Genomic DNA, 26,335 nt, shown 5'->3' with positions numbered 1-26,335 from the left:
TCATATGGCAGCATAATTAGTCCCATTTGCAAGTCCTGAGCCTGGGAAAGCTGGGGCGTGAAGAGCCCTGCCTAGTTTGCCAGTGATCAATCCTCCACACTGCAGCATAGCTGGGCACATTTGCCTTCAGAGTCCTGGGAAAGCAGCTGGCTAACGTGCCACGCCAAGCTGTAATAGCGATCTGCTAAAAGCCATTTCTACTCACATCAATCCCCCCAAATTGTGGCACAACTGGGCCGATTTGCCTTTCAGGAGCCTGGCAAAGCTGGGTAACTTGCACAATGCAAGGGTACGTTCACGAGGTGCATTTTCTCTGGCTTTTTGCTGCGTTTGTGTCAAAAGGGCAGAATATATATGTTTTTCCACAGTTGCAAGACAAAACGCTGCAAACAAGTATGTAGCCGCCCACAGTAGCCCAAGGTAAAGTAAAAGAAAACAGCAAACATATAAAAGTCACCCATTGCAGGTGCAATCGTTGCCTTGGAGCTGCCCTGTTTCAGGTCCTTCAGCATTGGCCAGCTTACACACTCCATTGGAGTGAATGGAGACTAAGCCCCGCCCCCTTGGCCCAAAAAGAACGTCTCAGCAGTGAGGCCATGCTGGTGCACACTGCTCATAGCAGCAGGTCTCCAGCCGCACATGGAGGAGGCTGAGAGGAAGGAAAGGACTCCCTCTTGGTCTGCTAGATGTCAGGCAAACTGCTTGTTTCTGCAGCAGACTCATTTCTAGGGGACCTTTTTACAAGTGTAGTCATACATCTATTTGTTTTTTGTTTTGAATGTTTTTTTTAAATGTATTTTATTTTTCAGGTTTAGCTTCACTTTAAGAGATATAAAAGTGAAGAAAATGGAAAGGGGCTAGTGTTGAGCCCTGGAAAGAGGCGTGCTGTGAAGTAGAAGAGCAGTGAGTGAGAGGCCTTTCTCTGCCTACGGCCACACCACCCTGAATGCGCCCGATCTCGTCTGATCTCGGAAGCTAAGCAGCGTCAGGCCTGGTTAGTACTTGGATGGGAGACCGCCTGGGAATACCAGGTGCTGTAGGCTTTTTGCTTTTCCTCACTGCAACAAGCAATGGTCGCTGTCCTCAATGCCTTTTTCCCATTGACTTTTTCAACTGCACACTTGCTTCTTTTCCTGAGCTTTCTCTTTTGCGCTTTTGAATGCTCGCAAAATCCCTGTCCTCCTTATCAGCATGGTGGCCACCACCAGCATTACTGCTTTTAATACGAGGCTGAATTTCAATAGTAACAGCGCCCCTTGCAGGACTGGGGGCACTCAGTGTTAACCTGCAGGCTGACTGACAGCGTCACGAATGCAGCACACGTTTGCAGACAACGCAGCGTAGGAAAGGGAAGCGCGCTGAAAGCCGCTTCCAATCATTCACCACCACCAGCTCACCTCCTTCCCTAATTGTTTCCCGTACACCTGGCTCCATCCCACCTTCCTGGCCGAGCTTGCTCTCTCTTTCACACCCTCATTCCATTGTTAGCCTGTCGAAAAGCCTGCACTGAGGCTTTTTAAAAGACACCCGCTGCTCATCACTGCTGTGGCAGCTGTTTCATTAGTCAACAACACCTGTCGGCTGTATTCCCTCTGCCAGCCCTTGCGGTCGTCGCATTGGTCCTTCGGAAACAGCCGCCCCCTGTTGGGCCGGAGTGGTGCTATGCCGGTATCCATGGACTGAAAGTTTCTAGGCGTGCTGCGTTTTTCCATGCCCGGCTGGCAATGGCAACCGACGCTCGTCAAAGGGATGGAGGGCTCATGTGTGCGCACCCTGAGCTCCTAATGGCGTCTGCCACTGTGCCGCAGGTGAGCGTTACCTGCTGGCGAGTCTTTGGTGCACGCACCAATTTGGCCACGTGCCGGCCAGGGCCAGGCTGACTGGGCTTTGAACAAATGAGGGTGGTGGAGAAGAGGTCAGCTGCGTCTACCGGCCACACCACCCTGAATACGCCCGATCTCGTCCGATCTCGGAAGCAAAGCGGGGTCGGGCTCGGACAGTACTTGGATGGGAGACCTCCTGGGAATACCGGGTGCTGTAGACTGTATTTTTTTTCTCGGCTGTATCTTCCTGTTTTTGTCATTTCCATCCTTCCAGGATCTCCGGCTCTGGGCCCAGTGGCTGCCAACGGCCATACCACTAGGCGACCGCACCGGCCTACTATCTAGCTGCGTGCCCCAACTAAAAGGCCTCACTGCCCCTGTAGCCTGACACATGTAAATGATAGAGTTAAAAGAGACCAGGCTTTCAGCAGATGCCCAGGGGATGGCTTGAGCCGACGGTCGGCCAACAGAAGTAATTTCTCTCTCTGCAGAGAAGTTTGTGCAACTGACCCTTTCAGTTGGTCAGCGCATGCAGCCCACTAGGTGACTCGAGTGTGAGGAAGGAGGAAAGGGGCTGACTTCCTGCTTTGGCCTTGAAAAACGACAGGCAGGAGACTTTGGCATGTGGGTGCCATGGGGCTGGCCAGGTGTGCCGCCTAGGTGTGCCACGCTGCTGACAGTTAATCGAGCGAAAAATCAAGCCAAAGGATAGAAGAAATAGGCCCAGTGTTCAGCACTGGCAAGAGCCAGACTGGAAAGTAGAAGAGCAGTGAATGAGAGGCCTGTCTCCGCCTACGGCCACACCACCCTGAATGCGCCCGATCTCGTCTGATCTCGGAAGCTAAGCAGGGTCAGGCCTGGTTAGTACTTGGATGGGAGACCGCCTGGGAATACCAGGTGCTGTAGGCTTTTTGCTTTTCCTCGCTGCAACAAGCAATGGTCGCTGTCCTCAATGTCTTTTTCCCATTGACTTTTTTAGCCGCACACTTACCGCTTTTCATTTGCTTTCTCTCACTTGCCCTTTTCAATTCTTGCTTTTTATACAACCAATATTTCATCCATCACATTTGGGCCCAGAGGTTGCTACCCAGCTTTCCCAAAATGCAAAATGACTGACCTGCCTAGTCATGCACTGATAAATGCCCACCTCTCATATGGCAGCATAATTAGTCCCATTTGCAAGTCCTGAGCCTGGGAAAGCTGGGGCGTGAAGAGCCCTGCCTAGTTTGCCAGTGATCAATCCTCCACACTGCAGCATAGCTGGGCACATTTGCCTTCAGAGTCCTGGGAAAGCAGCTGGCTAACGTGCCACGCCAAGCTGTAATAGCGATCTGCTAAAAGCCATTTCTACTCACATCAATCCCCCCAAATTGTGGCACAACTGGGCCGATTTGCCTTTCAGGAGCCTGGCAAAGCTGGGTAACTTGCACAATGCAAGGGTACGTTCACGAGGTGCATTTTCTCTGGCTTTTTGCTGCGTTTGTGTCAAAAGGGCAGAATATATATGTTTTTCCACAGTTGCAAGACAAAACGCTGCAAACAAGTATGTAGCCGCCCACAGTAGCCCAAGGTAAAGTAAAAGAAAACAGCAAACATATAAAAGTCACCCATTGCAGGTGCAATCGTTGCCTTGGAGCTGCCCTGTTTCAGGTCCTTCAGCATTGGCCAGCTTACACACTCCATTGGAGTGAATGGAGACTAAGCCCCGCCCCCTTGGCCCAAAAAGAACGTCTCAGCAGTGAGGCCATGCTGGTGCACACTGCTCATAGCAGCAGGTCTCCAGCCGCACATGGAGGAGGCTGAGAGGAAGGAAAGGACTCCCTCTTGGTCTGCTAGATGTCAGGCAAACTGCTTGTTTCTGCAGCAGACTCATTTCTAGGGGACCTTTTTACAAGTGTAGTCATACATCTATTTGTTTTTTGTTTTGAATGTTTTTTTTAAATGTATTTTATTTTTCAGGTTTAGCTTCACTTTAAGAGATATAAAAGTGAAGAAAATGGAAAGGGGCTAGTGTTGAGCCCTGGAAAGAGGCGTGCTGTGAAGTAGAAGAGCAGTGAGTGAGAGGCCTTTCTCTGCCTACGGCCACACCACCCTGAATGCGCCCGATCTCGTCTGATCTCGGAAGCTAAGCAGCGTCAGGCCTGGTTAGTACTTGGATGGGAGACCGCCTGGGAATACCAGGTGCTGTAGGCTTTTTGCTTTTCCTCACTGCAACAAGCAATGGTCGCTGTCCTCAATGCCTTTTTCCCATTGACTTTTTCAACTGCACACTTGCTTCTTTTCCTGAGCTTTCTCTTTTGCGCTTTTGAATGCTCGCAAAATCCCTGTCCTCCTTATCAGCATGGTGGCCACCACCAGCATTACTGCTTTTAATACGAGGCTGAATTTCAATAGTAACAGCGCCCCTTGCAGGACTGGGGGCACTCAGTGTTAACCTGCAGGCTGACTGACAGCGTCACGAATGCAGCACACGTTTGCAGACAACGCAGCGTAGGAAAGGGAAGCGCGCTGAAAGCCGCTTCCAATCATTCACCACCACCAGCTCACCTCCTTCCCTAATTGTTTCCCGTACACCTGGCTCCATCCCACCTTCCTGGCCGAGCTTGCTCTCTCTTTCACACCCTCATTCCATTGTTAGCCTGTCGAAAAGCCTGCACTGAGGCTTTTTAAAAGACACCCGCTGCTCATCACTGCTGTGGCAGCTGTTTCATTAGTCAACAACACCTGTCGGCTGTATTCCCTCTGCCAGCCCTTGCGGTCGTCGCATTGGTCCTTCGGAAACAGCCGCCCCCTGTTGGGCCGGAGTGGTGCTATGCCGGTATCCATGGACTGAAAGTTTCTAGGCGTGCTGCGTTTTTCCATGCCCGGCTGGCAATGGCAACCGACGCTCGTCAAAGGGATGGAGGGCTCATGTGTGCGCACCCTGAGCTCCTAATGGCGTCTGCCACTGTGCCGCAGGTGAGCGTTACCTGCTGGCGAGTCTTTGGTGCACGCACCAATTTGGCCACGTGCCGGCCAGGGCCAGGCTGACTGGGCTTTGAACAAATGAGGGTGGTGGAGAAGAGGTCAGCTGCGTCTACCGGCCACACCACCCTGAATACGCCCGATCTCGTCCGATCTCGGAAGCAAAGCGGGGTCGGGCTCGGACAGTACTTGGATGGGAGACCTCCTGGGAATACCGGGTGCTGTAGACTGTATTTTTTTTCTCGGCTGTATCTTCCTGTTTTTGTCATTTCCATCCTTCCAGGATCTCCGGCTCTGGGCCCAGTGGCTGCCAACGGCCATACCACTAGGCGACCGCACCGGCCTACTATCTAGCTGCGTGCCCCAACTAAAAGGCCTCACTGCCCCTGTAGCCTGACACATGTAAATGATAGAGTTAAAAGAGACCAGGCTTTCAGCAGATGCCCAGGGGATGGCTTGAGCCGACGGTCGGCCAACAGAAGTAATTTCTCTCTCTGCAGAGAAGTTTGTGCAACTGACCCTTTCAGTTGGTCAGCGCATGCAGCCCACTAGGTGACTCGAGTGTGAGGAAGGAGGAAAGGGGCTGACTTCCTGCTTTGGCCTTGAAAAACGACAGGCAGGAGACTTTGGCATGTGGGTGCCATGGGGCTGGCCAGGTGTGCCGCCTAGGTGTGCCACGCTGCTGACAGTTAATCGAGCGAAAAATCAAGCCAAAGGATAGAAGAAATAGGCCCAGTGTTCAGCACTGGCAAGAGCCAGACTGGAAAGTAGAAGAGCAGTGAATGAGAGGCCTGTCTCCGCCTACGGCCACACCACCCTGAATGCGCCCGATCTCGTCTGATCTCGGAAGCTAAGCAGGGTCAGGCCTGGTTAGTACTTGGATGGGAGACCGCCTGGGAATACCAGGTGCTGTAGGCTTTTTGCTTTTCCTCGCTGCAACAAGCAATGGTCGCTGTCCTCAATGTCTTTTTCCCATTGACTTTTTTAGCCGCACACTTACCGCTTTTCATTTGCTTTCTCTCACTTGCCCTTTTCAATTCTTGCTTTTTATACAACCAATATTTCATCCATCACATTTGGGCCCAGAGGTTGCTACCCAGCTTTCCCAAAATGCAAAATGACTGACCTGCCTAGTCATGCACTGATAAATGCCCACCTCTCATATGGCAGCATAATTAGTCCCATTTGCAAGTCCTGAGCCTGGGAAAGCTGGGGCGTGAAGAGCCCTGCCTAGTTTGCCAGTGATCAATCCTCCACACTGCAGCATAGCTGGGCACATTTGCCTTCAGAGTCCTGGGAAAGCAGCTGGCTAACGTGCCACGCCAAGCTGTAATAGCGATCTGCTAAAAGCCATTTCTACTCACATCAATCCCCCCAAATTGTGGCACAACTGGGCCGATTTGCCTTTCAGGAGCCTGGCAAAGCTGGGTAACTTGCACAATGCAAGGGTACGTTCACGAGGTGCATTTTCTCTGGCTTTTTGCTGCGTTTGTGTCAAAAGGGCAGAATATATATGTTTTTCGACAGTTGCAAGACAAAACGCTGCAAACAAGTATGTAGCCGCCCACAGTAGCCGCCCACAGTAGCCCAAGGTAAAGTAAAAGAAAACAGCAAACATATAAAAGTCACCAATTGCAGGTGCAATCGTTGCCTTGGAGCTGCCCTGTTTCAGGTCCTTCAGCATTGGCCAGCTTACACACTCCATTGGAGTGAATGGAGACTAAGCCCCGCCCCCTTGGCCCAAAAAGAACGTCTCAGCAGTGAGGCCATGCTGGTGCACACTGCTCATAGCAGCAGGTCTCCAGCCGCACATGGAGGAGGCTGAGAGGAAGGAAAGGACTCCCTCTTGGTCTGCTAGATTTCAGGCAAACTGCTTGTTTCTGCAGCAGACTCATTTCTAGGGGACCTTTTTACAAGTGTAGTCATACATCTATTTGTTTTTTGTTTTGAATGTTTTTTTAAAATGTATTTTATTTTTCAGGTTTAGCTTCACTTTAAGGGATATAAAAGTGAAGAAGATGGAAAGGGGCTAGTGTTGAGCCCTGGAAAGAGGCGTGCTGTGAAGTAGAAGAGCAGTGAGTGAGAGGCCTGTCTCTGCCTACGGCCACACCACCCTGAATGCGCCCGATCTCGTCTGATCTCGGAAGCTAAGCAGGGTCAGGCCTGGTTAGTACTTGGATGGGAGACCGCCTGGGAATACCAGGTGCTGTAGGCTTTTTGCTTTTCCTCACTGCAACAAGCAATGGTCGCTGTCCTCAATGCCTTTTTCCCATTGACTTTTTCAACTGCACACTTGCTTCTTTTCCTGAGCTTTCTCTTTTGCGCTTTTGAATGCTCGCAAAATCCCTGTCCTCCTTATCAGCATGGTGGCCACCACCAGCATTACTGCTTTTAATACAAGGCTGAATTTCAATAGTAACAGCGCCCCTTGCAGGACTGGGGGCACTCAGTGTTAACCTGCAGGCTGACTGACATCGTCACGAAAGCAGCACACGTTTGCAGACAACGCAGCGTAGGAAAGGGAAGCGCGCTGAAAGCCGCTTCCAATCACTCACCACCACCAGCTCACCTCCTTCCCTAATTGTTTCCCGTACACCTGGCTCCATCCCACCTTCCTGGCCGAGCTTGCTCTCTCTTTCACACCCTCATTCCATTGTTAGCCTGTCGAAAAGCCTGCACTGAGGCTTTTTAAAAGACACCCGCTGCTCAGCACTGCTGTGGCAGCTGTTTCATTAGTCAACAACACCTGTCGGCTGTATTCCCCCTGCCAGCCCTTGCGGTCGTCGCATTGGTCCTTCGGAAACAGCCGCCCCCTGTTGGGCCGGAGTGGTGCTATGCCGGTATCCATGGACTGAAAGTTTCTAGGCGTGCTGCGTTTTTCCATGCCCGGCTGGCAATGGCAACCGACGCTCGTCAAAGGGATGGAGGGCTCATGTGTGCGCACCCTGAGCTCCTAATGGCGTCTGCCACTGTGCCGCAGGTGAGCGTTACCTGCTGGCGAGTCTTTGGTGCACGCACCAATTTGGCCACGTGCCGGCCAGGGCCAGGCTGACTGGGCTTTGAACAAATGAGGGTGGTGGAGAAGAGGTCAGCTGCGTCTACCGGCCACACCACCCTGAATACGCCCGATCTCGTCCGATCTCGGAAGCAAAGCGGGGTCGGGCTCGGACAGTACTTGGATGGGAGACCTCCTGGGAATACCGGGTGCTGTAGACTGTATTTTTTTTCTCGGCTGTATCTTCCTGTTTTTGTCATTTCCATCCTTCCAGGATCTCCGGCTCTGGGCCCAGTGGCTGCCAACGGCCATACCACTAGGCGACCGCACCGGCCTACTATCTAGCTGCGTGCCCCAGCTAAAAGGCCTCACTGCCCCTGTAGCCTGACACATGTAAATGATAGAGTTAAAAGAGACCAGGCTTTCAGCAGATGCCCAGGGGATGGCTTGAGCCGACGGTCGGCCAACAGAAGTAATTTCTCTCTCTGCAGAGAAGTTTGTGCAACTGACCCTTTCAGTTGGTCAGCGCATGCAGCCCACTAGGTGACTCGAGTGTGAGGAAGGAGGAAAGGGGCTGACTTCCTGCTTTGGCCTTGAAAAACGACAGGCAGGAGACTTTGGCATGTGGGTGCCATGGGGCTGGCCAGGTGTGCCGCCTAGGTGTGCCACGCTGCTGACAGTTAATCGAGCGAAAAATCAAGCCAAAGGATAGAAGAAATAGGCCCAGTGTTCAGCACTGGCAAGAGCCAGACTGGAAAGTAGAAGAGGAGTGAATGAGAGGCCTGTCTCCGCCTACGGCCACACCACCCTGAATGCGCCCGATCTCGTCTGATCTCGGAAGCTAAGCAGGGTCAGGCCTGGTTAGTACTTGGATGGGAGACCGCCTGGGAATACCAGGTGCTGTAGGCTTTTTGCTTTTCCTCGCTGCAACAAGCAATGGTCGCTGTCCTCAATGTCTTTTTCCCATTGACTTTTTTAGCCGCACACTTACCGCTTTTCATTTGCTTTCTCTCACTTGCCCTTTTCAATTCTTGCTTTTTATACAACCAATATTTCATCCATCACATTTGGGCCCAGAGGTTGCTACCCAGCTTTCCCAAAATGCAAAATGACTGACCTGCCTAGTCATGCACTGATAAATGCCCACCTCTCATATGGCAGCATAATTAGTCCCATTTGCAAGTCCTGAGCCTGGGAAAGCTGGGGCGTGAAGAGCCCTGCCTAGTTTGCCAGTGATCAATCCTCCACACTGCAGCATAGCTGGGCACATTTGCCTTCAGAGTCCTGGGAAAGCAGCTGGCTAACGTGCCACGCCAAGCTGTAATAGCGATCTGCTAAAAGCCATTTCTACTCACATCAATCCCCCCAAATTGTGGCACAACTGGGCCGATTTGCCTTTCAGGAGCCTGGCAAAGCTGGGTAACTTGCACAATGCAAGGGTACGTTCACGAGGTGCATTTTCTCTGGCTTTTTGCTGCGTTTGTGTCAAAAGGGCAGAATATATATGTTTTTCGACAGTTGCAAGACAAAACGCTGCAAACAAGTATGTAGCCGCCCACAGTAGCCGCCCACAGTAGCCCAAGGTAAAGTAAAAGAAAACAGCAAACATATAAAAGTCACCAATTGCAGGTGCAATCGTTGCCTTGGAGCTGCCCTGTTTCAGGTCCTTCAGCATTGGCCAGCTTACACACTCCATTGGAGTGAATGGAGACTAAGCCCCGCCCCCTTGGCCCAAAAAGAACGTCTCAGCAGTGAGGCCATGCTGGTGCACACTGCTCATAGCAGCAGGTCTCCAGCCGCACATGGAGGAGGCTGAGAGGAAGGAAAGGACTCCCTCTTGGTCTGCTAGATTTCAGGCAAACTGCTTGTTTCTGCAGCAGACTCATTTCTAGGGGACCTTTTTACAAGTGTAGTCATACATCTATTTGTTTTTTGTTTTGAATGTTTTTTTAAAATGTATTTTATTTTTCAGGTTTAGCTTCACTTTAAGGGATATAAAAGTGAAGAAGATGGAAAGGGGCTAGTGTTGAGCCCTGGAAAGAGGCGTGCTGTGAAGTAGAAGAGCAGTGAGTGAGAGGCCTGTCTCTGCCTACGGCCACACCACCCTGAATGCGCCCGATCTCGTCTGATCTCGGAAGCTAAGCAGGGTCAGGCCTGGTTAGTACTTGGATGGGAGACCGCCTGGGAATACCAGGTGCTGTAGGCTTTTTGCTTTTCCTCACTGCAACAAGCAATGGTCGCTGTCCTCAATGCCTTTTTCCCATTGACTTTTTCAACTGCACACTTGCTTCTTTTCCTGAGCTTTCTCTTTTGCGCTTTTGAATGCTCGCAAAATCCCTGTCCTCCTTATCAGCATGGTGGCCACCACCAGCATTACTGCTTTTAATACAAGGCTGAATTTCAATAGTAACAGCGCCCCTTGCAGGACTGGGGGCACTCAGTGTTAACCTGCAGGCTGACTGACATCGTCACGAAAGCAGCACACGTTTGCAGACAACGCAGCGTAGGAAAGGGAAGCGCGCTGAAAGCCGCTTCCAATCACTCACCACCACCAGCTCACCTCCTTCCCTAATTGTTTCCCGTACACCTGGCTCCATCCCACCTTCCTGGCCGAGCTTGCTCTCTCTTTCACACCCTCATTCCATTGTTAGCCTGTCGAAAAGCCTGCACTGAGGCTTTTTAAAAGACACCCGCTGCTCAGCACTGCTGTGGCAGCTGTTTCATTAGTCAACAACACCTGTCGGCTGTATTCCCCCTGCCAGCCCTTGCGGTCGTCGCATTGGTCCTTCGGAAACAGCCGCCCCCTGTTGGGCCGGAGTGGTGCTATGCCGGTATCCATGGACTGAAAGTTTCTAGGCGTGCTGCGTTTTTCCATGCCCGGCTGGCAATGGCAACCGACGCTCGTCAAAGGGATGGAGGGCTCATGTGTGCGCACCCTGAGCTCCTAATGGCGTCTGCCACTGTGCCGCAGGTGAGCGTTACCTGCTGGCGAGTCTTTGGTGCACGCACCAATTTGGCCACGTGCCGGCCAGGGCCAGGCTGACTGGGCTTTGAACAAATGAGGGTGGTGGAGAAGAGGTCAGCTGCGTCTACCGGCCACACCACCCTGAATACGCCCGATCTCGTCCGATCTCGGAAGCAAAGCGGGGTCGGGCTCGGACAGTACTTGGATGGGAGACCTCCTGGGAATACCGGGTGCTGTAGACTGTATTTTTTTTCTCGGCTGTATCTTCCTGTTTTTGTCATTTCCATCCTTCCAGGATCTCCGGCTCTGGGCCCAGTGGCTGCCAACGGCCATACCACTAGGCGACCGCACCGGCCTACTATCTAGCTGCGTGCCCCAGCTAAAAGGCCTCACTGCCCCTGTAGCCTGACACATGTAAATGATAGAGTTAAAAGAGACCAGGCTTTCAGCAGATGCCCAGGGGATGGCTTGAGCCGACGGTCGGCCAACAGAAGTAATTTCTCTCTCTGCAGAGAAGTTTGTGCAACTGACCCTTTCAGTTGGTCAGCGCATGCAGCCCACTAGGTGACTCGAGTGTGAGGAAGGAGGAAAGGGGCTGACTTCCTGCTTTGGCCTTGAAAAACGACAGGCAGGAGACTTTGGCATGTGGGTGCCATGGGGCTGGCCAGGTGTGCCGCCTAGGTGTGCCACGCTGCTGACAGTTAATCGAGCGAAAAATCAAGCCAAAGGATAGAAGAAATAGGCCCAGTGTTCAGCACTGGCAAGAGCCAGACTGGAAAGTAGAAGAGGAGTGAATGAGAGGCCTGTCTCCGCCTACGGCCACACCACCCTGAATGCGCCCGATCTCGTCTGATCTCGGAAGCTAAGCAGGGTCAGGCCTGGTTAGTACTTGGATGGGAGACCGCCTGGGAATACCAGGTGCTGTAGGCTTTTTGCTTTTCCTCGCTGCAACAAGCAATGGTCGCTGTCCTCAATGTCTTTTTCCCATTGACTTTTTTAGCCGCACACTTACCGCTTTTCATTTGCTTTCTCTCACTTGCCCTTTTCAATTCTTGCTTTTTATACAACCAATATTTCATCCATCACATTTGGGCCCAGAGGTTGCTACCCAGCTTTCCCAAAATGCAAAATGACTGACCTGCCTAGTCATGCACTGATAAATGCCCACCTCTCATATGGCAGCATAATTAGTCCCATTTGCAAGTCCTGAGCCTGGGAAAGCTGGGGCGTGAAGAGCCCTGCCTAGTTTGCCAGTGATCAATCCTCCACACTGCAGCATAGCTGGGCACATTTGCCTTCAGAGTCCTGGGAAAGCAGCTGGCTAACGTGCCACGCCAAGCTGTAATAGCGATCTGCTAAAAGCCATTTCTACTCACATCAATCCCCCCAAATTGTGGCACAACTGGGCCGATTTGCCTTTCAGGAGCCTGGCAAAGCTGGGTAACTTGCACAATGCAAGGGTACGTTCACGAGGTGCATTTTCTCTGGCTTTTTGCTGCGTTTGTGTCAAAAGGGCAGAATATATATGTTTTTCCACAGTTGCAAGACAAAACGCTGCAAACAAGTATGTAGCCGCCCACAGTAGCCGCCCACAGTAGCCCAAGGTAAAGTAAAAGAAAACAGCAAACATATAAAAGTCACCAATTGCAGGTGCAATCGTTGCCTTGGAGCTGCCCTGTTTCAGGTCCTTCAGCATTGGCCAGCTTACACACTCCATTGGAGTGAATGGAGACTAAGCCCCGCCCCCTTGGCCCAAAAAGAACGTCTCAGCAGTGAGGCCATGCTGGTGCACACTGCTCATAGCAGCAGGTCTCCAGCCGCACATGGAGGAGGCTGAGAGGAAGGAAAGGACTCCCTCTTGGTCTGCTAGATTTCAGGCAAACTGCTTGTTTCTGCAGCAGACTCATTTCTAGGGGACCTTTTTACAAGTGTAGTCATACATCTATTTGTTTTTTGTTTTGAATGTTTTTTTAAAATGTATTTTATTTTTCAGGTTTAGCTTCACTTTAAGGGATATAAAAGTGAAGAAAATGGAAAGGGGCTAGTGTTGAGCCCTGGAAAGAGGCGTGCTGTGAAGTAGAAGAGCAGTGAGTGAGAGGCCTGTCTCTGCCTACGGCCACACCACCCTGAATGCGCCCGATCTCGTCTGATCTCGGAAGCTAAGCAGGGTCAGGCCTGGTTAGTACTTGGATGGGAGACCGCCTGGGAATACCAGGTGCTGTAGGCTTTTTGCTTTTCCTCACTGCAACAAGCAATGGTCGCTGTCCTCAATGCCTTTTTCCCATTGACTTTTTCAACTGCACACTTGCTTCTTTTCCTGAGCTTTCTCTTTTGCGCTTTTGAATGCTCGCAAAATCCCTGTCCTCCTTATCAGCATGGTGGCCACCACCAGCATTACTGCTTTTAATACAAGGCTGAATTTCAATAGTAACAGCGCCCCTTGCAGGACTGGGGGCACTCAGTGTTAACCTGCAGGCTGACTGACATCGTCACGAAAGCAGCACACGTTTGCAGACAACGCAGCGTAGGAAAGGGAAGCGCGCTGAAAGCCGCTTCCAATCACTCACCACCACCAGCTCACCTCCTTCCCTAATTGTTTCCCGTACACCTGGCTCCATCCCACCTTCCTGGCCGAGCTTGCTCTCTCTTTCACACCCTCATTCCATTGTTAGCCTGTCGAAAAGCCTGCACTGAGGCTTTTTAAAAGACACCCGCTGCTCAGCACTGCTGTGGCAGCTGTTTCATTAGTCAACAACACCTGTCGGCTGTATTCCCCCTGCCAGCCCTTGCGGTCGTCGCATTGGTCCTTCGGAAACAGCCGCCCCCTGTTGGGCCGGAGTGGTGCTATGCCGGTATCCATGGACTGAAAGTTTCTAGGCGTGCTGCGTTTTTCCATGCCCGGCTGGCAATGGCAACCGACGCTCGTCAAAGGGATGGAGGGCTCATGTGTGCGCACCCTGAGCTCCTAATGGCGTCTGCCACTGTGCCGCAGGTGAGCGTTACCTGCTGGCGAGTCTTTGGTGCACGCACCAATTTGGCCACGTGCCGGCCAGGACCAGGCTGACTGGGCTTTGAACAAATGAGGGTGGTGGAGAAGAGGTCAGCTGCGTCTACCGGCCACACCACCCTGAATACGCCCGATCTCGTCCGATCTCGGAAGCAAAGCGGGGTCGGGCTCGGACAGTACTTGGATGGGAGACCTCCTGGGAATACCGGGTGCTGTAGACTGTATTTTTTTTCTCGGCTGTATCTTCCTGTTTTGGTCATTTCCATCCTTCCAGGATCTCCGGCTCTGGGCCCAGTGGCTGCCAACGGCCATACCACTAGGCGACCGCACCGGCCTACTATCTAGCTGCGTGCCCCAGCTAAAAGGCCTCACTGCCCCTGTAGCCTGACACATGTAAATGATAGAGTTAAAAGAGACCAGGCTTTCAGCAGATGCCCAGGGGATGGCTTGAGCCGACGGTCGGCCAACAGAAGTAATTTCTCTCTCTGCAGAGAAGTTTGTGCAACTGACCCTTTCAGTTGGTCAGTGCATGCAGCCCACTAGGTGACTCGAGTGTGAGGAAGGAGGAAAGGGGCTGACTTCCTGCTTTGGCCTTGAAAAACGACAGGCAGGAGACTTTGGCATGTGGGTGCCATGGGGCTGGCCAGGTGTGCCGCCTAGGTGTGCCACGCTGCTGACAGTTAATCGAGCGAAAAATCAAGCCAAAGGATAGAAGAAATAGGCCCAGTGTTCAGCACTGGCAAGAGCCAGACTGGAAAGTAGAAGAGCAGTGAATGAGAGGCCTGTCTCCGCCTACGGCCACACCACCCTGAATGCGCCCGATCTCGTCTGATCTTGGAAGCTAAGCAGGGTCAGGCCTGGTTAGTACTTGGATGGGAGACCGCCTGGGAATACCAGGTGCTGTAGGCTTTTTGCTTTTCCTCGCTGCAACAAGCAATGGTCGCTGTCCTCAATGTCTTTTTCCCATTGACTTTTTTAGCCGCACACTTACCGCTTTTCATTTGCTTTCTCTCACTTGCCCTTTTCAATTCTTGCTTTTTATACAACCAATATTTCATCCATCACATTTGGGCCCAGAGGTTGCTACCCAGCTTTCCCAAAATGCAAAATGACTGACCTGCCTAGTCATGCACTGATAAATGCCCACCTCTCATATGGCAGCATAATTAGTCCCATTTGCAAGTCCTGAGCCTGGGAAAGCTGGGGCGTGAAGAGCCCTGCCTAGTTTGCCAGTGATCAATCTTCCACACTGCAGCATAGCTGGGCACATTTGCCTTCAGAGTCCTGGGAAAGCAGCTGGCTAACGTGCCACGCCAAGCTGTAATAGCGATCTGCTAAAAGCCATTTCTACTCACATCAATCCCCCCAAATTGTGGCACAACTGGGCCGATTTGCCTTTCAGGAGCCTGGCAAAGCTGGGTAACTTGCACAATGCAAGGGTACGTTCACGAGGTGCATTTTCTCTGGCTTTTTGCTGCGTTTGTGTCAAAAGGGCAGAATATATATGTTTTTCCACAGTTGCAAGACAAAACGCTGCAAACAAGTATGTAGCCGCCCACAGTAGCCCAAGGTAAAGTAAAAGAAAACAGCAAACATATAAAAGTCACCCATTGCAGGTGCAATCGTTGCCTTGGAGCTGCCCTGTTTCAGGTCCTTCAGCATTGGCCAGCTTACACACTCCATTGGAGTGAATGGAGACTAAGCCCCGCCCCCTTGGCCCAAAAAGAACGTCTCAGCAGTGAGGCCATGCTGGTGCACACTGCTCATAGCAGCAGGTCTCCAGCCGCACATGGAGGAGGCTGAGAGGAAGGAAAGGACTCCCTCTTGGTCTGCTAGATGTCAGGCAAACTGCTTGTTTCTGCAGCAGACTCATTTCTAGGGGACCTTTTTACAAGTGTAGTCATACATCTATTTGTTTTTTGTTTTGAATGTTTTTTTTAAATGTATTTTATTTTTCAGGTTTAGCTTCACTTTAAGAGATATAAAAGTGAAGAAAATGGAAAGGGGCTAGTGTTGAGCCCTGGAAAGAGGCGTGCTGTGAAGTAGAAGAGCAGTGAGTGAGAGGCCTGTCTCTGCCTACGGCCACACCACCCTGAATGTGCCCGATCTCGTCTGATCTCGGAAGCTAAGCAGGGTCAGGCCTGGTTAGTACTTGGATGGGAGACCGCCTGGGAATACCAGGTGCTGTAGGCTTTTTGCTTTTCCTCACTGCAACAAGCAATGGTCGCTGTCCTCAATGCCTTTTTCCCATTGACTTTTTCAACTGCACACTTGCTTCTTTTCCTGAGCTTTCTCTTTTGCGCTTTTGAATGCTCGCAAAATCCCTGTCCTCCTTATCAGCATGGTGGCCACCACCAGCATTACTGCTTTTAAAACAAGGCTGAATTTCAATAGTAACAGCGCCCCTTGCAGGACTGGGGGCACTCAGTGTTAACCTGCAGGCTGACTGACATCGTCACGAAAGCAGCACACGTTTGCAGACAACGCAGCGTAGGAAAGGGAAGCGCGCTGAAAGCCGCTTCCAATCACTCACCACCACCAGCTCACCTCCTTCCCTAATTGTTTCCCGTACACCTGGCTCCATCCCACCTTCCTGGCCGAGCTTGCTCTCTCTTTCACACCCTCATTCCATTGTTAGCCTGTCGAAAAGCCTGCACTGAGGCTTTTTAAAAGACACCCGCTGCTCAGCACTGCTGTGGCAGCTGTTTCATTAGTCAACAACACCTGTCGGCTGTATTCCCCCTGCCAGCCCTTGCGGTCGTCGCATTGGTCCTTCGGAAACAGCCGCCCCCTGTTGGGCCGGAGTGGTGCTATGCCGGTATCCATGGACTGAAAGTTTCTAGGCGTGCTGCGTTTTTCCATGCCCGGCTGGCAATGGCAACCGACGCTCGTCAAAGGGATGGAGGGCTCATGTGTGCGCACCCTGAGCTCCTAATGGCGTCTGCCACTGTGCCGCAGGTGAGCGTTACCTGCTGGCGAGTCTTTGGTGCACGCACCAATTTGGCCACGTGCCGGCCAGGGCCAGGCTGACTGGGCTTTGAACAAATGAGGGTGGTGGAGAAGAGGTCAGCTGCGTCTACCGGCCACACCACCCTGAATACGCCCGATCTCGTCCGATCTCGGAAGCAAAGCGGGGTCGGGCTCGGACAGTACTTGGATGGGAGACCTCCTGGGAATACCGGGTGCTGTAGACTGTATTTTTTTTCTCGGCTGTATCTTCCTGTTTTTGTCATTTCCATCCTTCCAGGATCTCCGGCTCTGGGCCCAGTGGCTGCCAACGGCCATACCACTAGGCGACCGCACCGGCCTACTATCTAGCTGCGTGCCCCAGCTAAAAGGCCTCACTGCCCCTGTAGCCTGACACATGTAAATGATAGAGTTAAAAGAGACCAGGCTTTCAGCAGATGCCCAGGGGATGGCTTGAGCCGACGGTCGGCCAACAGAAGTAATTTCTCTCTCTGCAGAGAAGTTTGTGCAACTGACCCTTTCAGTTGGTCAGCGCATGCAGCCCACTAGGTGACTCGAGTGTGAGGAAGGAGGAAAGGGGCTGACTTCCTGCTTTGGCCTTGAAAAACGACAGGCAGGAGACTTTGGCATGTGGGTGCCATGGGGCTGGCCAGGTGTGCCGCCTAGGTGTGCCACGCTGCTGACAGTTAATCGAGCGAAAAATCAAGCCAAAGGATAGAAGAAATAGGCCCAGTGTTCAGCACTGGCAAGAGCCAGACTGGAAAGTAGAAGAGCAGTGAATGAGAGGCCTGTCTCCGCCTACGGCCACACCACCCTGAATGCGCCCGATCTCGTCTGATCTTGGAAGCTAAGCAGGGTCAGGCCTGGTTAGTACTTGGATGGGAGACCGCCTGGGAATACCAGGTGCTGTAGGCTTTTTGCTTTTCCTCGCTGCAACAAGCAATGGTCGCTGTCCTCAATGTCTTTTTCCCATTGACTTTTTTAGCCGCACACTTACCGCTTTTCATTTGCTTTCTCTCACTTGCCCTTTTCAATTCTTGCTTTTTATACAACCAATATTTCATCCATCACATTTGGGCCCAGAGGTTGCTACCCAGCTTTCCCAAAATGCAAAATGACTGACCTGCCTAGTCATGCACTGATAAATGCCCACCTCTCATATGGCAGCATAATTAGTCCCATTTGCAAGTCCTGAGCCTGGGAAAGCTGGGGCGTGAAGAGCCCTGCCTAGTTTGCCAGTGATCAATCCTCCACACTGCAGCATAGCTGGGCACATTTGCCTTCAGAGTCCTGGGAAAGCAGCTGGCTAACGTGCCACGCCAAGCTGTAATAGCGATCTGCTAAAAGCCATTTCTACTCACATCAATCCCCCCAAATTGTGGCACAACTGGGCCGATTTGCCTTTCAGGAGCCTGGCAAAGCTGGGTAACTTGCACAATGCAAGGGTACGTTCACGAGGTGCATTTTCTCTGGCTTTTTGCTGCGTTTGTGTCAAAAGGGCAGAATATATATGTTTTTCCACAGTTGCAAGACAAAACGCTGCAAACAAGTATGTAGCCGCCCACAGTAGCCCAAGGTAAAGTAAAAGAAAACAGCAAACATATAAAAGTCACCCATTGCAGGTGCAATCGTTGCCTTGGAGCTGCCCTGTTTCAGGTCCTTCAGCATTGGCCAGCTTACACACTCCATTGGAGTGAATGGAGACTAAGCCCCGCCCCCTTGGCCCAAAAAGAACGTCTCAGCAGTGAGGCCATGCTGGTGCACACTGCTCATAGCAGCAGGTCTCCAGCCGCACATGGAGGAGGCTGAGAGGAAGGAAAGGACTCCCTCTTGGTCTGCTAGATTTCAGGCAAACTGCTTGTTTCTGCAGCAGACTCATTTCTAGGGGACCTTTTTACAAGTGTAGTCATACATCTATTTGTTTTTTGTTTTGAATGTTTTTTTTAAATGTATTTTATTTTTCAGGTTTAGCTTCACTTTAAGGGATATAAAAGTGAAGAAGATGGAAAGGGGCTAGTGTTGAGCCCTGGAAAGAGGCGTGCTGTGAAGTAGAAGAGCAGTGAGTGAGAGGCCTGTCTCTGCCTACGGCCACACCACCCTGAATGCGCCCGATCTCGTCTGATCTCGGAAGCTAAGCAGGGTCAGGCCTGGTTAGTACTTGGATGGGAGACCGCCTGGGAATACCAGGTGCTGTAGGCTTTTTGCTTTTCCTCACTGCAACAAGCAATGGTCGCTGTCCTCAATGCCTTTTTCCCATTGACTTTTTCAACTGCACACTTGCTTCTTTTCCTGAGCTTTCTCTTTTGCGCTTTTGAATGCTCGCAAAATCCCTGTCCTCCTTATCAGCATGGTGGCCACCACCAGCATTACTGCTTTTAATACGAGGCTGAATTTCAATAGTAACAGCGCCCCTTGCAGGACTGGGGGCACTCAGTGTTAACCTGCAGGCTGACTGACAGCGTCACGAATGCAGCACACGTTTGCAGACAACGCAGCGTAGGAAAGGGAAGCGCGCTGAAAGCCGCTTCCAATCATTCACCACCACCAGCTCACCTCCTTCCCTAATTGTTTCCCGTACACCTGGCTCCATCCCACCTTCCTGGCCGAGCTTGCTCTCTCTTTCACACCCTCATTCCATTGTTAGCCTGTCGAAAAGCCTGCACTGAGGCTTTTTAAAAGACACCCGCTGCTCAGCACTGCTGTGGCAGCTGTTTCATTAGTCAACAACACCTGTCGGCTGTATTCCCCCTGCGGTCGTCGCATTGGTCCTTCGGAAACAGCCGCCCCCTGTTGGGCCGGAGTGGTGCTATGCCGGTATCCATGGACTGAAAGTTTCTAGGCGTGCTGCGTTTTTCCATGCCCGGCTGGCAATGGCAACCGACGCTCGTCAAAGGGATGGAGGGCTCATGTGTGCGCACCCTGAGCTCCTAATGGCGTCTGCCACTGTGCCGCAGGTGAGCGTTACCTGCTGGCGAGTCTTTGGTGCACGCACCAATTTGGCCACGTGCCGGCCAGGGCCAGGCTGACTGGGCTTTGAACAAATGAGGGTGGTGGAGAAGAGGTCAGCTGCGTCTACCGGCCACACCACCCTGAATACGCCCGATCTCGTCCGATCTCGGAAGCAAAGCGGGGTCGGGCTCGGACAGTACTTGGATGGGAGACCTCCTGGGAATACCGGGTGCTGTAGACTGTATTTTTTTTCTCGGCTGTATCTTCCTGTTTTTGTCATTTCCATCCTTCCAGGATCTCCGGCTCTGGGCCCAGTGGCTGCCAACGGCCATACCACTAGGCGACCGCACCGGCCTGCTATCTAGCTGCGTGCCCCAGCTAAAAGGCCTCACTGCCCCTGTAGCCTGACACATGTAAATGATAGAGTTAAAAGAGACCAGGCTTTCAGCAGATGCCCAGGGGATGGCTTGAGCCGACGGTCGGCCAACAGAAGTAATTTCTCTCTCTGCAGAGAAGTTTGTGCAACTGACCCTTTCAGTTGGTCAGCGCATGCAGCCCACTAGGTGACTCGAGTGTGAGGAAGGAGGAAAGGGGCTGACTTCCTGCTTTGGCCTTGAAAAACGACAGGCAGGAGACTTTGGCATGTGGGTGCCATGGGGCTGGCCAGGTGTGCCGCCTAGGTGTGCCACGCTGCTGACAGTTAATCGAGCGAAAAATCAAGCCAAAGGATAGAAGAAATAGGCCCAGTGTTCAGCACTGGCAAGAGCCAGACTGGAAAGTAGAAGAGCAGTGAATGAGAGGCCTGTCTCCGCCTACGGCCACACCACCCTGAATGCGCCCGATCTCGTCTGATCTCGGAAGCTAAGCAGGGTCAGGCCTGGTTAGTACTTGGATGGGAGACCGCCTGGGAATACCAGGTGCTGTAGGCTTTTTGCTTTTCCTCGCTGCAACAAGCAATGGTCGCTGTCCTCAATGTCTTTTTCCCATTGACTTTTTTAGCCGCACACTTACCGCTTTTCATTTGCTTTCTCTCACTTGCCCTTTTCAATTCTTGCTTTTTATACAACCAATATTTCATCCATCACATTTGGGCCCAGAGGTTGCTACCCAGCTTTCCCAAAATGCAAAATGACTGACCTGCCTAGTCATGCACTGATAAATGCCCACCTCTCATATGGCAGCATAATTAGTCCCATTTGCAAGTCCTGAGCCTGGGAAAGCTGGGGCGTGAAGAGCCCTGCCTAGTTTGCCAGTGATCAATCCTCCACACTGCAGCATAGCTGGGCACATTTGCCTTCAGAGTCCTGGGAAAGCAGCTGGCTAACGTGCCACGCCAAGCTGTAATAGCGATCTGCTAAAAGCCATTTCTACTCACATCAATCCCCCCAAATTGTGGCACAACTGGGCCGATTTGCCTTTCAGGAGCCTGGCAAAGCTGGGTAACTTGCACAATGCAAGGGTACGTTCACGAGGTGCATTTTCTCTGGCTTTTTGCTGCGTTTGTGTCAAAAGGGCAGAATATATATGTTTTTCCACAGTTGCAAGACAAAACGCTGCAAACAAGTATGTAGCCGCCCACAGTAGCCGCCCACAGTAGCCCAAGGTAAAGTAAAAGAAAACAGCAAACATATAAAAGTCACCAATTGCAGGTGCAATCGTTGCCTTGGAGCTGCCCTGTTTCAGGTCCTTCAGCATTGGCCAGCTTACACACTCCATTGGAGTGAATGGAGACTAAGCCCCGCCCCCTTGGCCCAAAAAGAACGTCTCAGCAGTGAGGCCATGCTGGTGCACACTGCTCATAGCAGCAGGTCTCCAGCCGCACATGGAGGAGGCTGCAGCAGACTCATTTCTAGGGGACCTTTTTACAAGTGTAGTCATACATCTATTTGTTTTTTGTTTTGAATGTTTTTTTAAAATGTATTTTATTTTTCAGGTTTAGCTTCACTTTAAGGGATATAAAAGTGAAGAAAATGGAAAGGGGCTAGTGTTGAGCCCTGGAAAAAGGCGTGCTGTGAAGTAGAAGAGCAGTGAGTGAGAGGCCTGTCTCTGCCTACGGCCACACCACCCTGAATGCGCCCAATCTCGTCTGATCTCGGAAGCTAAGCAGCGTCAGGCCTGGTTAGTACTTGGATGGGAGACCGCCTGGGAATACCAGGTGCTTTTTGCTTTTCCTCACTGCAACAAGCAATGGTCGCTGTCCTCAATGCCTTTTTCCCATTGACTTTTTCAACTGCACACTTGCTTCTTTTCCTGAGCTTTCTCTTTTGCGCTTTTGAATGCTCGCAAAATCCCTGTCCTCCTTATCAGCATGGTGGCCACCACCAGCATTACTGCTTTTAATACAAGGCTGAATTTCAATAGTAACAGCGCCCCTTGCAGGACTGGGGGCACTCAGTGTTAACCTGCAGGCTGACTGACATCGTCACGAAAGCAGCACACGTTTGCAGACAACGCAGCGTAGGAAAGGGAAGCGCGCTGAAAGCCGCTTCCAATCACTCACCACCACCAGCTCACATCCTTCCCTAATTGTTTCCCGTACACCTGGCTCCATCCCACCTTCCTGGCCGAGCTTGCTCTCTCTTTCACACCCTCATTCCATTGTTAGCCTGTCGAAAAGCCTGCACTGAGGCTTTTTAAAAGACACCCGCTGCTCAGCACTGCTGTGGCAGCTGTTTCATTAGTCAACAACACCTGTCGGCTGTATTCCCCCTGCCAGCCCTTGCGGTCGTCGCATTGGTCCTTCGGAAACAGCCGCCCCCTGTTGGGCCGGAGTGGTGCTATGCCGGTATCCATGGACTGAAAGTTTCTAGGCGTGCTGCGTTTTTCCATGCCCGGCTGGCAATGGCAACCGACGCTCGTCAAAGGGATGGAGGGCTCATGTGTGCGCACCCTGAGCTCCTAATGGCGTCTGCCACTGTGCCGCAGGTGAGCGTTACCTGCTGGCGAGTCTTTGGTGCACGCACCAATTTGGCCACGTGCCGGCCAGGGCCAGGCTGACTGGGCTTTGAACAAATGAGGGTGGTGGAGAAGAGGTCAGCTGCGTCTACCGGCCACACCACCCTGAATACGCCCGATCTCGTCCGATCTCGGAAGCAAAGCGGGGTCGGGCTCGGACAGTACTTGGATGGGAGACCTCCTGGGAATACCGGGTGCTGTAGACTGTATTTTTTTTCTCGGCTGTATCTTCCTGTTTTTGTCATTTCCATCCTTCCAGGATCTCCGGCTCTGGGCCCAGTGGCTGCCAACGGCCATACCACTAGGCGACCGCACCGGCCTACTATCTAGCTGCGTGCCCCAGCTAAAAGGCCTCACTGCCCCTGTAGCCTGACACATGTAAATGATAGAGTTAAAAGAGACCAGGCTTTCAGCAGATGCCCAGGGGATGGCTTGAGCCGACGGTCGGCCAACAGAAGTAATTTCTCTCTCTGCAGAGAAGTTTGTGCAACTGACCCTTTCAGTTGGTCAGTGCATGCAGCCCACTAGGTGACTCGAGTGTGAGGAAGGAGGAAAGGGGCTGACTTCCTGCTTTGGCCTTGAAAAACGACAGGCAGGAGACTTTGGCATGTGGGTGCCATGGGGCTGGCCAGGTGTGCCGCCTAGGTGTGCCACGCTGCTGACAGTTAATCGAGCGAAAAATCAAGCCAAAGGATAGAAGAAATAGGCCCAGTGTTCAGCACTGGCAAGAGCCAGACTGGAAAGTAGAAGAGCAGTGAATGAGAGGCCTGTCTCCGCCTACGGCCACACCACCCTGAATGCGCCCGATCTCGTCTGATCTTGGAAGCTAAGCAGGGTCAGGCCTGGTTAGTACTTGGATGGGAGACCGCCTGGGAATACCAGGTGCTGTAGGCTTTTTGCTTTTCCTCGCTGCAACAAGCAATGGTCGCTGTCCTCAATGTCTTTTTCCCATTGACTTTTTTAGCCGCACACTTACCGCTTTTCATTTGCTTTCTCTCACTTGCCCTTTTCAATTCTTGCTTTTTATACAACCAATATTTCATCCATCACATTTGGGCCCAGAGGTTGCTACCCAGCTTTCCCAAAATGCAAAATGACTGACCTGCCTAGTCATGCACTGATAAATGCCCACCTCTCATATGGCAGCATAATTAGTCCCATTTGCAAGTCCTGAGCCTGGGAAAGCTGGGGCGTGAAGAGCCCTGCCTAGTTTGCCAGTGATCAATCCTCCACACTGCAGCATAGCTGGGCACATTTGCCTTCAGAGTCCTGGGAAAGCAGCTGGCTAACGTGCCACGCCAAGCTGTAATAGCGATCTGCTAAAAGCCATTTCTACTCACATCAATCCCCCCAAATTGTGGCACAACTGGGCCGATTTGCCTTTCAGGAGCCTGGCAAAGCTGGGTAACTTGCACAATGCAAGGGTACGTTCACGAGGTGCATTTTCTCTGGCTTTTTGCTGCGTTTGTGTCAAAAGGGCAGAATATATATGTTTTTCCACAGTTGCAAGACAAAACGCTGCAAACAAGTATGTAGCCGCCCACAGTAGCCCAAGGTAAAGTAAAAGAAAACAGCAAACATATAAAAGTCACCCATTGCAGGTGCAATCGTTGCCTTGGAGCTGCCCTGTTTCAGGTCCTTCAGCATTGGCCAGCTTACACACTCCATTGGAGTGAATGGAGACTAAGCCCCGCCCCCTTGGCCCAAAAAGAACGTCTCAGCAGTGAGGCCATGCTGGTGCACACTGCTCATAGCAGCAGGTCTCCAGCCGCACATGGAGGAGGCTGAGAGGAAGGAAAGGACTCCCTCTTGGTCTGCTAGATGTCAGGCAAACTGCTTGTTTCTGCAGCAGACTCATTTCTAGGGGACCTTTTTACAAGTGTAGTCATACATCTATTTGTTTTTTGTTTTGAATGTTTTTTTTAAATGTATTTTATTTTTCAGGTTTAGCTTCACTTTAAGAGATATAAAAGTGAAGAAAATGGAAAGGGGCTAGTGTTGAGCCCTGGAAAGAGGCGTGCTGTGAAGTAGAAGAGCAGTGAGTGAGAGGCCTGTCTCTGCCTACGGCCACACCACCCTGAATGTGCCCGATCTCGTCTGATCTCGGAAGCTAAGCAGGGTCAGGCCTGGTTAGTACTTGGATGGGAGACCGCCTGGGAATACCAGGTGCTGTAGGCTTTTTGCTTTTCCTCACTGCAACAAGCAATGGTCGCTGTCCTCAATGCCTTTTTCCCATTGACTTTTTCAACTGCACACTTGCTTCTTTTCCTGAGCTTTCTCTTTTGCGCTTTTGAATGCTCGCAAAATCCCTGTCCTCCTTATCAGCATGGTGGCCACCACCAGCATTACTGCTTTTAAAACAAGGCTGAATTTCAATAGTAACAGCGCCCCTTGCAGGACTGGGGGCACTCAGTGTTAACCTGCAGGCTGACTGACATCGTCACGAAAGCAGCACACGTTTGCAGACAACGCAGCGTAGGAAAGGGAAGCGTGCTGAAAGCCGCTTCCAATCACTCACCACCACCAGCTCACCTCCTTCCCTAATTGTTTCCCGTACACCTGGCTCCATCCCACCTTCCTGGCCGAGCTTGCTCTCTCTTTCACACCCTCATTCCATTGTTAGCCTGTCGAAAAGCCTGCACTGAGGCTTTTTAAAAGACACCCGCTGCTCAGCACTGCTGTGGCAGCTGTTTCATTAGTCAACAACACCTGTCGGCTGTATTCCCCCTGCCAGCCCTTGCGGTCGTCGCATTGGTCCTTCGGAAACAGCCGCCCCCTGTTGGGCCGGAGTGGTGCTATGCCGGTATCCATGGACTGAAAGTTTCTAGGCGTGCTGCGTTTTTCCATGCCCGGCTGGCAATGGCAACCGACGCTCGTCAAAGGGATGGAGGGCTCATGTGTGCGCACCCTGAGCTCCTAATGGCGTCTGCCACTGTGCCGCAGGTGAGCGTTACCTGCTGGCGAGTCTTTGGTGCACGCACCAATTTGGCCACGTGCCGGCCAGGGCCAGGCTGACTGGGCTTTGAACAAATGAGGGTGGTGGAGAAGAGGTCAGCTGCGTCTACCGGCCACACCACCCTGAATACGCCCGATCTCGTCCGATCTCGGAAGCAAAGCGGGGTCGGGCTCGGACAGTACTTGGATGGGAGACCTCCTGGGAATACCGGGTGCTGTAGACTGTATTTTTTTTCTCGGCTGTATCTTCCTGTTTTTGTCATTTCCATCCTTCCAGGATCTCCGGCTCTGGGCCCAGTGGCTGCCAACGGCCATACCACTAGGCGACCGCACCGGCCTACTATCTAGCTGCGTGCCCCAGCTAAAAGGCCTCACTGCCCCTGTAGCCTGACACATGTAAATGATAGAGTTAAAAGAGACCAGGCTTTCAGCAGATGCCCAGGGGATGGCTTGAGCCGACGGTCGGCCAACAGAAGTAATTTCTCTCTCTGCAGAGAAGTTTGTGCAACTGACCCTTTCAGTTGGTCAGCGCATGCAGCCCACTAGGTGACTCGAGTGTGAGGAAGGAGGAAAGGGGCTGACTTCCTGCTTTGGCCTTGAAAAACGACAGGCAGGAGACTTTGGCATGTGGGTGCCATGGGGCTGGCCAGGTGTGCCGCCTAGGTGTGCCACGCTGCTGACAGTTAATCGAGCGAAAAATCAAGCCAAAGGATAGAAGAAATAGGCCCAGTGTTCAGCACTGGCAAGAGCCAGAC

General features: G+C 51.9%; 25 non-coding genes and 1 pseudogene across 25 annotated transcripts; all 26 read left to right on the top strand.

The window, feature by feature from the left end:
* Positions 1 to 924: 924 nt before the first annotated feature.
* On the top strand, positions 925 to 1,043 carry LOC142654882 (5S ribosomal RNA). Its single transcript, XR_012849215.1, has one exon. It is a non-coding gene; the product is annotated as a 5S ribosomal RNA (ribosomal RNA).
* Positions 1,044 to 1,924: 881 nt separating this feature from the next.
* Positions 1,925 to 2,044, top strand: LOC142655023 (5S ribosomal RNA). The gene has a single exon (XR_012849349.1). It is a non-coding gene; the product is annotated as a 5S ribosomal RNA (ribosomal RNA).
* Positions 2,045 to 2,613: 569 nt separating this feature from the next.
* LOC142653657 (5S ribosomal RNA) lies at positions 2,614 to 2,732 on the top strand. The gene has a single exon (XR_012848581.1). It is a non-coding gene; the product is annotated as a 5S ribosomal RNA (ribosomal RNA).
* Positions 2,733 to 3,897: 1,165 nt separating this feature from the next.
* Positions 3,898 to 4,016, top strand: LOC142654881 (5S ribosomal RNA). Its single transcript, XR_012849214.1, has one exon. It is a non-coding gene; the product is annotated as a 5S ribosomal RNA (ribosomal RNA).
* An 881-nt stretch (positions 4,017 to 4,897) lies between these two features.
* LOC142655022 (5S ribosomal RNA) lies at positions 4,898 to 5,017 on the top strand. The gene has a single exon (XR_012849348.1). It is a non-coding gene; the product is annotated as a 5S ribosomal RNA (ribosomal RNA).
* Positions 5,018 to 5,586: 569 nt separating this feature from the next.
* LOC142653645 (5S ribosomal RNA) lies at positions 5,587 to 5,705 on the top strand. The gene has a single exon (XR_012848570.1). It is a non-coding gene; the product is annotated as a 5S ribosomal RNA (ribosomal RNA).
* A 1,178-nt stretch (positions 5,706 to 6,883) lies between these two features.
* LOC142653634 (5S ribosomal RNA) lies at positions 6,884 to 7,002 on the top strand. Its single transcript, XR_012848559.1, has one exon. It is a non-coding gene; the product is annotated as a 5S ribosomal RNA (ribosomal RNA).
* Positions 7,003 to 7,883: 881 nt separating this feature from the next.
* Positions 7,884 to 8,003, top strand: LOC142655021 (5S ribosomal RNA). Its single transcript, XR_012849347.1, has one exon. It is a non-coding gene; the product is annotated as a 5S ribosomal RNA (ribosomal RNA).
* A 569-nt stretch (positions 8,004 to 8,572) lies between these two features.
* LOC142653621 (5S ribosomal RNA) lies at positions 8,573 to 8,691 on the top strand. Its single transcript, XR_012848547.1, has one exon. It is a non-coding gene; the product is annotated as a 5S ribosomal RNA (ribosomal RNA).
* Positions 8,692 to 9,869: 1,178 nt separating this feature from the next.
* On the top strand, positions 9,870 to 9,988 carry LOC142653610 (5S ribosomal RNA). Its single transcript, XR_012848536.1, has one exon. It is a non-coding gene; the product is annotated as a 5S ribosomal RNA (ribosomal RNA).
* Positions 9,989 to 10,869: 881 nt separating this feature from the next.
* On the top strand, positions 10,870 to 10,989 carry LOC142655019 (5S ribosomal RNA). Its single transcript, XR_012849346.1, has one exon. It is a non-coding gene; the product is annotated as a 5S ribosomal RNA (ribosomal RNA).
* Positions 10,990 to 11,558: 569 nt separating this feature from the next.
* LOC142653598 (5S ribosomal RNA) lies at positions 11,559 to 11,677 on the top strand. Its single transcript, XR_012848525.1, has one exon. It is a non-coding gene; the product is annotated as a 5S ribosomal RNA (ribosomal RNA).
* Positions 11,678 to 12,855: 1,178 nt separating this feature from the next.
* On the top strand, positions 12,856 to 12,974 carry LOC142653586 (5S ribosomal RNA). Its single transcript, XR_012848514.1, has one exon. It is a non-coding gene; the product is annotated as a 5S ribosomal RNA (ribosomal RNA).
* An 881-nt stretch (positions 12,975 to 13,855) lies between these two features.
* On the top strand, positions 13,856 to 13,975 carry LOC142655018 (5S ribosomal RNA). Its single transcript, XR_012849345.1, has one exon. It is a non-coding gene; the product is annotated as a 5S ribosomal RNA (ribosomal RNA).
* Positions 13,976 to 14,544: 569 nt separating this feature from the next.
* Positions 14,545 to 14,663, top strand: LOC142654838 (5S ribosomal RNA). Its single transcript, XR_012849173.1, has one exon. It is a non-coding gene; the product is annotated as a 5S ribosomal RNA (ribosomal RNA).
* A 1,165-nt stretch (positions 14,664 to 15,828) lies between these two features.
* Positions 15,829 to 15,947, top strand: LOC142654356 (5S ribosomal RNA). Its single transcript, XR_012849012.1, has one exon. It is a non-coding gene; the product is annotated as a 5S ribosomal RNA (ribosomal RNA).
* An 881-nt stretch (positions 15,948 to 16,828) lies between these two features.
* On the top strand, positions 16,829 to 16,948 carry LOC142655016 (5S ribosomal RNA). The gene has a single exon (XR_012849343.1). It is a non-coding gene; the product is annotated as a 5S ribosomal RNA (ribosomal RNA).
* Positions 16,949 to 17,517: 569 nt separating this feature from the next.
* On the top strand, positions 17,518 to 17,636 carry LOC142654837 (5S ribosomal RNA). The gene has a single exon (XR_012849172.1). It is a non-coding gene; the product is annotated as a 5S ribosomal RNA (ribosomal RNA).
* Positions 17,637 to 18,801: 1,165 nt separating this feature from the next.
* On the top strand, positions 18,802 to 18,920 carry LOC142653575 (5S ribosomal RNA). The gene has a single exon (XR_012848503.1). It is a non-coding gene; the product is annotated as a 5S ribosomal RNA (ribosomal RNA).
* Positions 18,921 to 19,791: 871 nt separating this feature from the next.
* Positions 19,792 to 19,911, top strand: LOC142655015 (5S ribosomal RNA). The gene has a single exon (XR_012849342.1). It is a non-coding gene; the product is annotated as a 5S ribosomal RNA (ribosomal RNA).
* Positions 19,912 to 20,480: 569 nt separating this feature from the next.
* LOC142653564 (5S ribosomal RNA) lies at positions 20,481 to 20,599 on the top strand. The gene has a single exon (XR_012848492.1). It is a non-coding gene; the product is annotated as a 5S ribosomal RNA (ribosomal RNA).
* A 1,119-nt stretch (positions 20,600 to 21,718) lies between these two features.
* Positions 21,719 to 21,837, top strand: LOC142655091 (5S ribosomal RNA; annotated as a pseudogene).
* An 874-nt stretch (positions 21,838 to 22,711) lies between these two features.
* LOC142655014 (5S ribosomal RNA) lies at positions 22,712 to 22,831 on the top strand. Its single transcript, XR_012849341.1, has one exon. It is a non-coding gene; the product is annotated as a 5S ribosomal RNA (ribosomal RNA).
* Positions 22,832 to 23,400: 569 nt separating this feature from the next.
* LOC142654836 (5S ribosomal RNA) lies at positions 23,401 to 23,519 on the top strand. Its single transcript, XR_012849171.1, has one exon. It is a non-coding gene; the product is annotated as a 5S ribosomal RNA (ribosomal RNA).
* A 1,165-nt stretch (positions 23,520 to 24,684) lies between these two features.
* LOC142654345 (5S ribosomal RNA) lies at positions 24,685 to 24,803 on the top strand. The gene has a single exon (XR_012849006.1). It is a non-coding gene; the product is annotated as a 5S ribosomal RNA (ribosomal RNA).
* Positions 24,804 to 25,684: 881 nt separating this feature from the next.
* LOC142655013 (5S ribosomal RNA) lies at positions 25,685 to 25,804 on the top strand. The gene has a single exon (XR_012849340.1). It is a non-coding gene; the product is annotated as a 5S ribosomal RNA (ribosomal RNA).
* Positions 25,805 to 26,335: the final 531 nt, after the last annotated feature.

Source organism: Rhinoderma darwinii, chromosome 5 (genome assembly GCF_050947455.1).
Source record: "Rhinoderma darwinii isolate aRhiDar2 chromosome 5, aRhiDar2.hap1, whole genome shotgun sequence".
NCBI lineage: Eukaryota > Metazoa > Chordata > Amphibia > Anura > Rhinodermatidae > Rhinoderma > Rhinoderma darwinii.
This window is presented reverse-complemented; position numbering and strand designations above follow the sequence as displayed.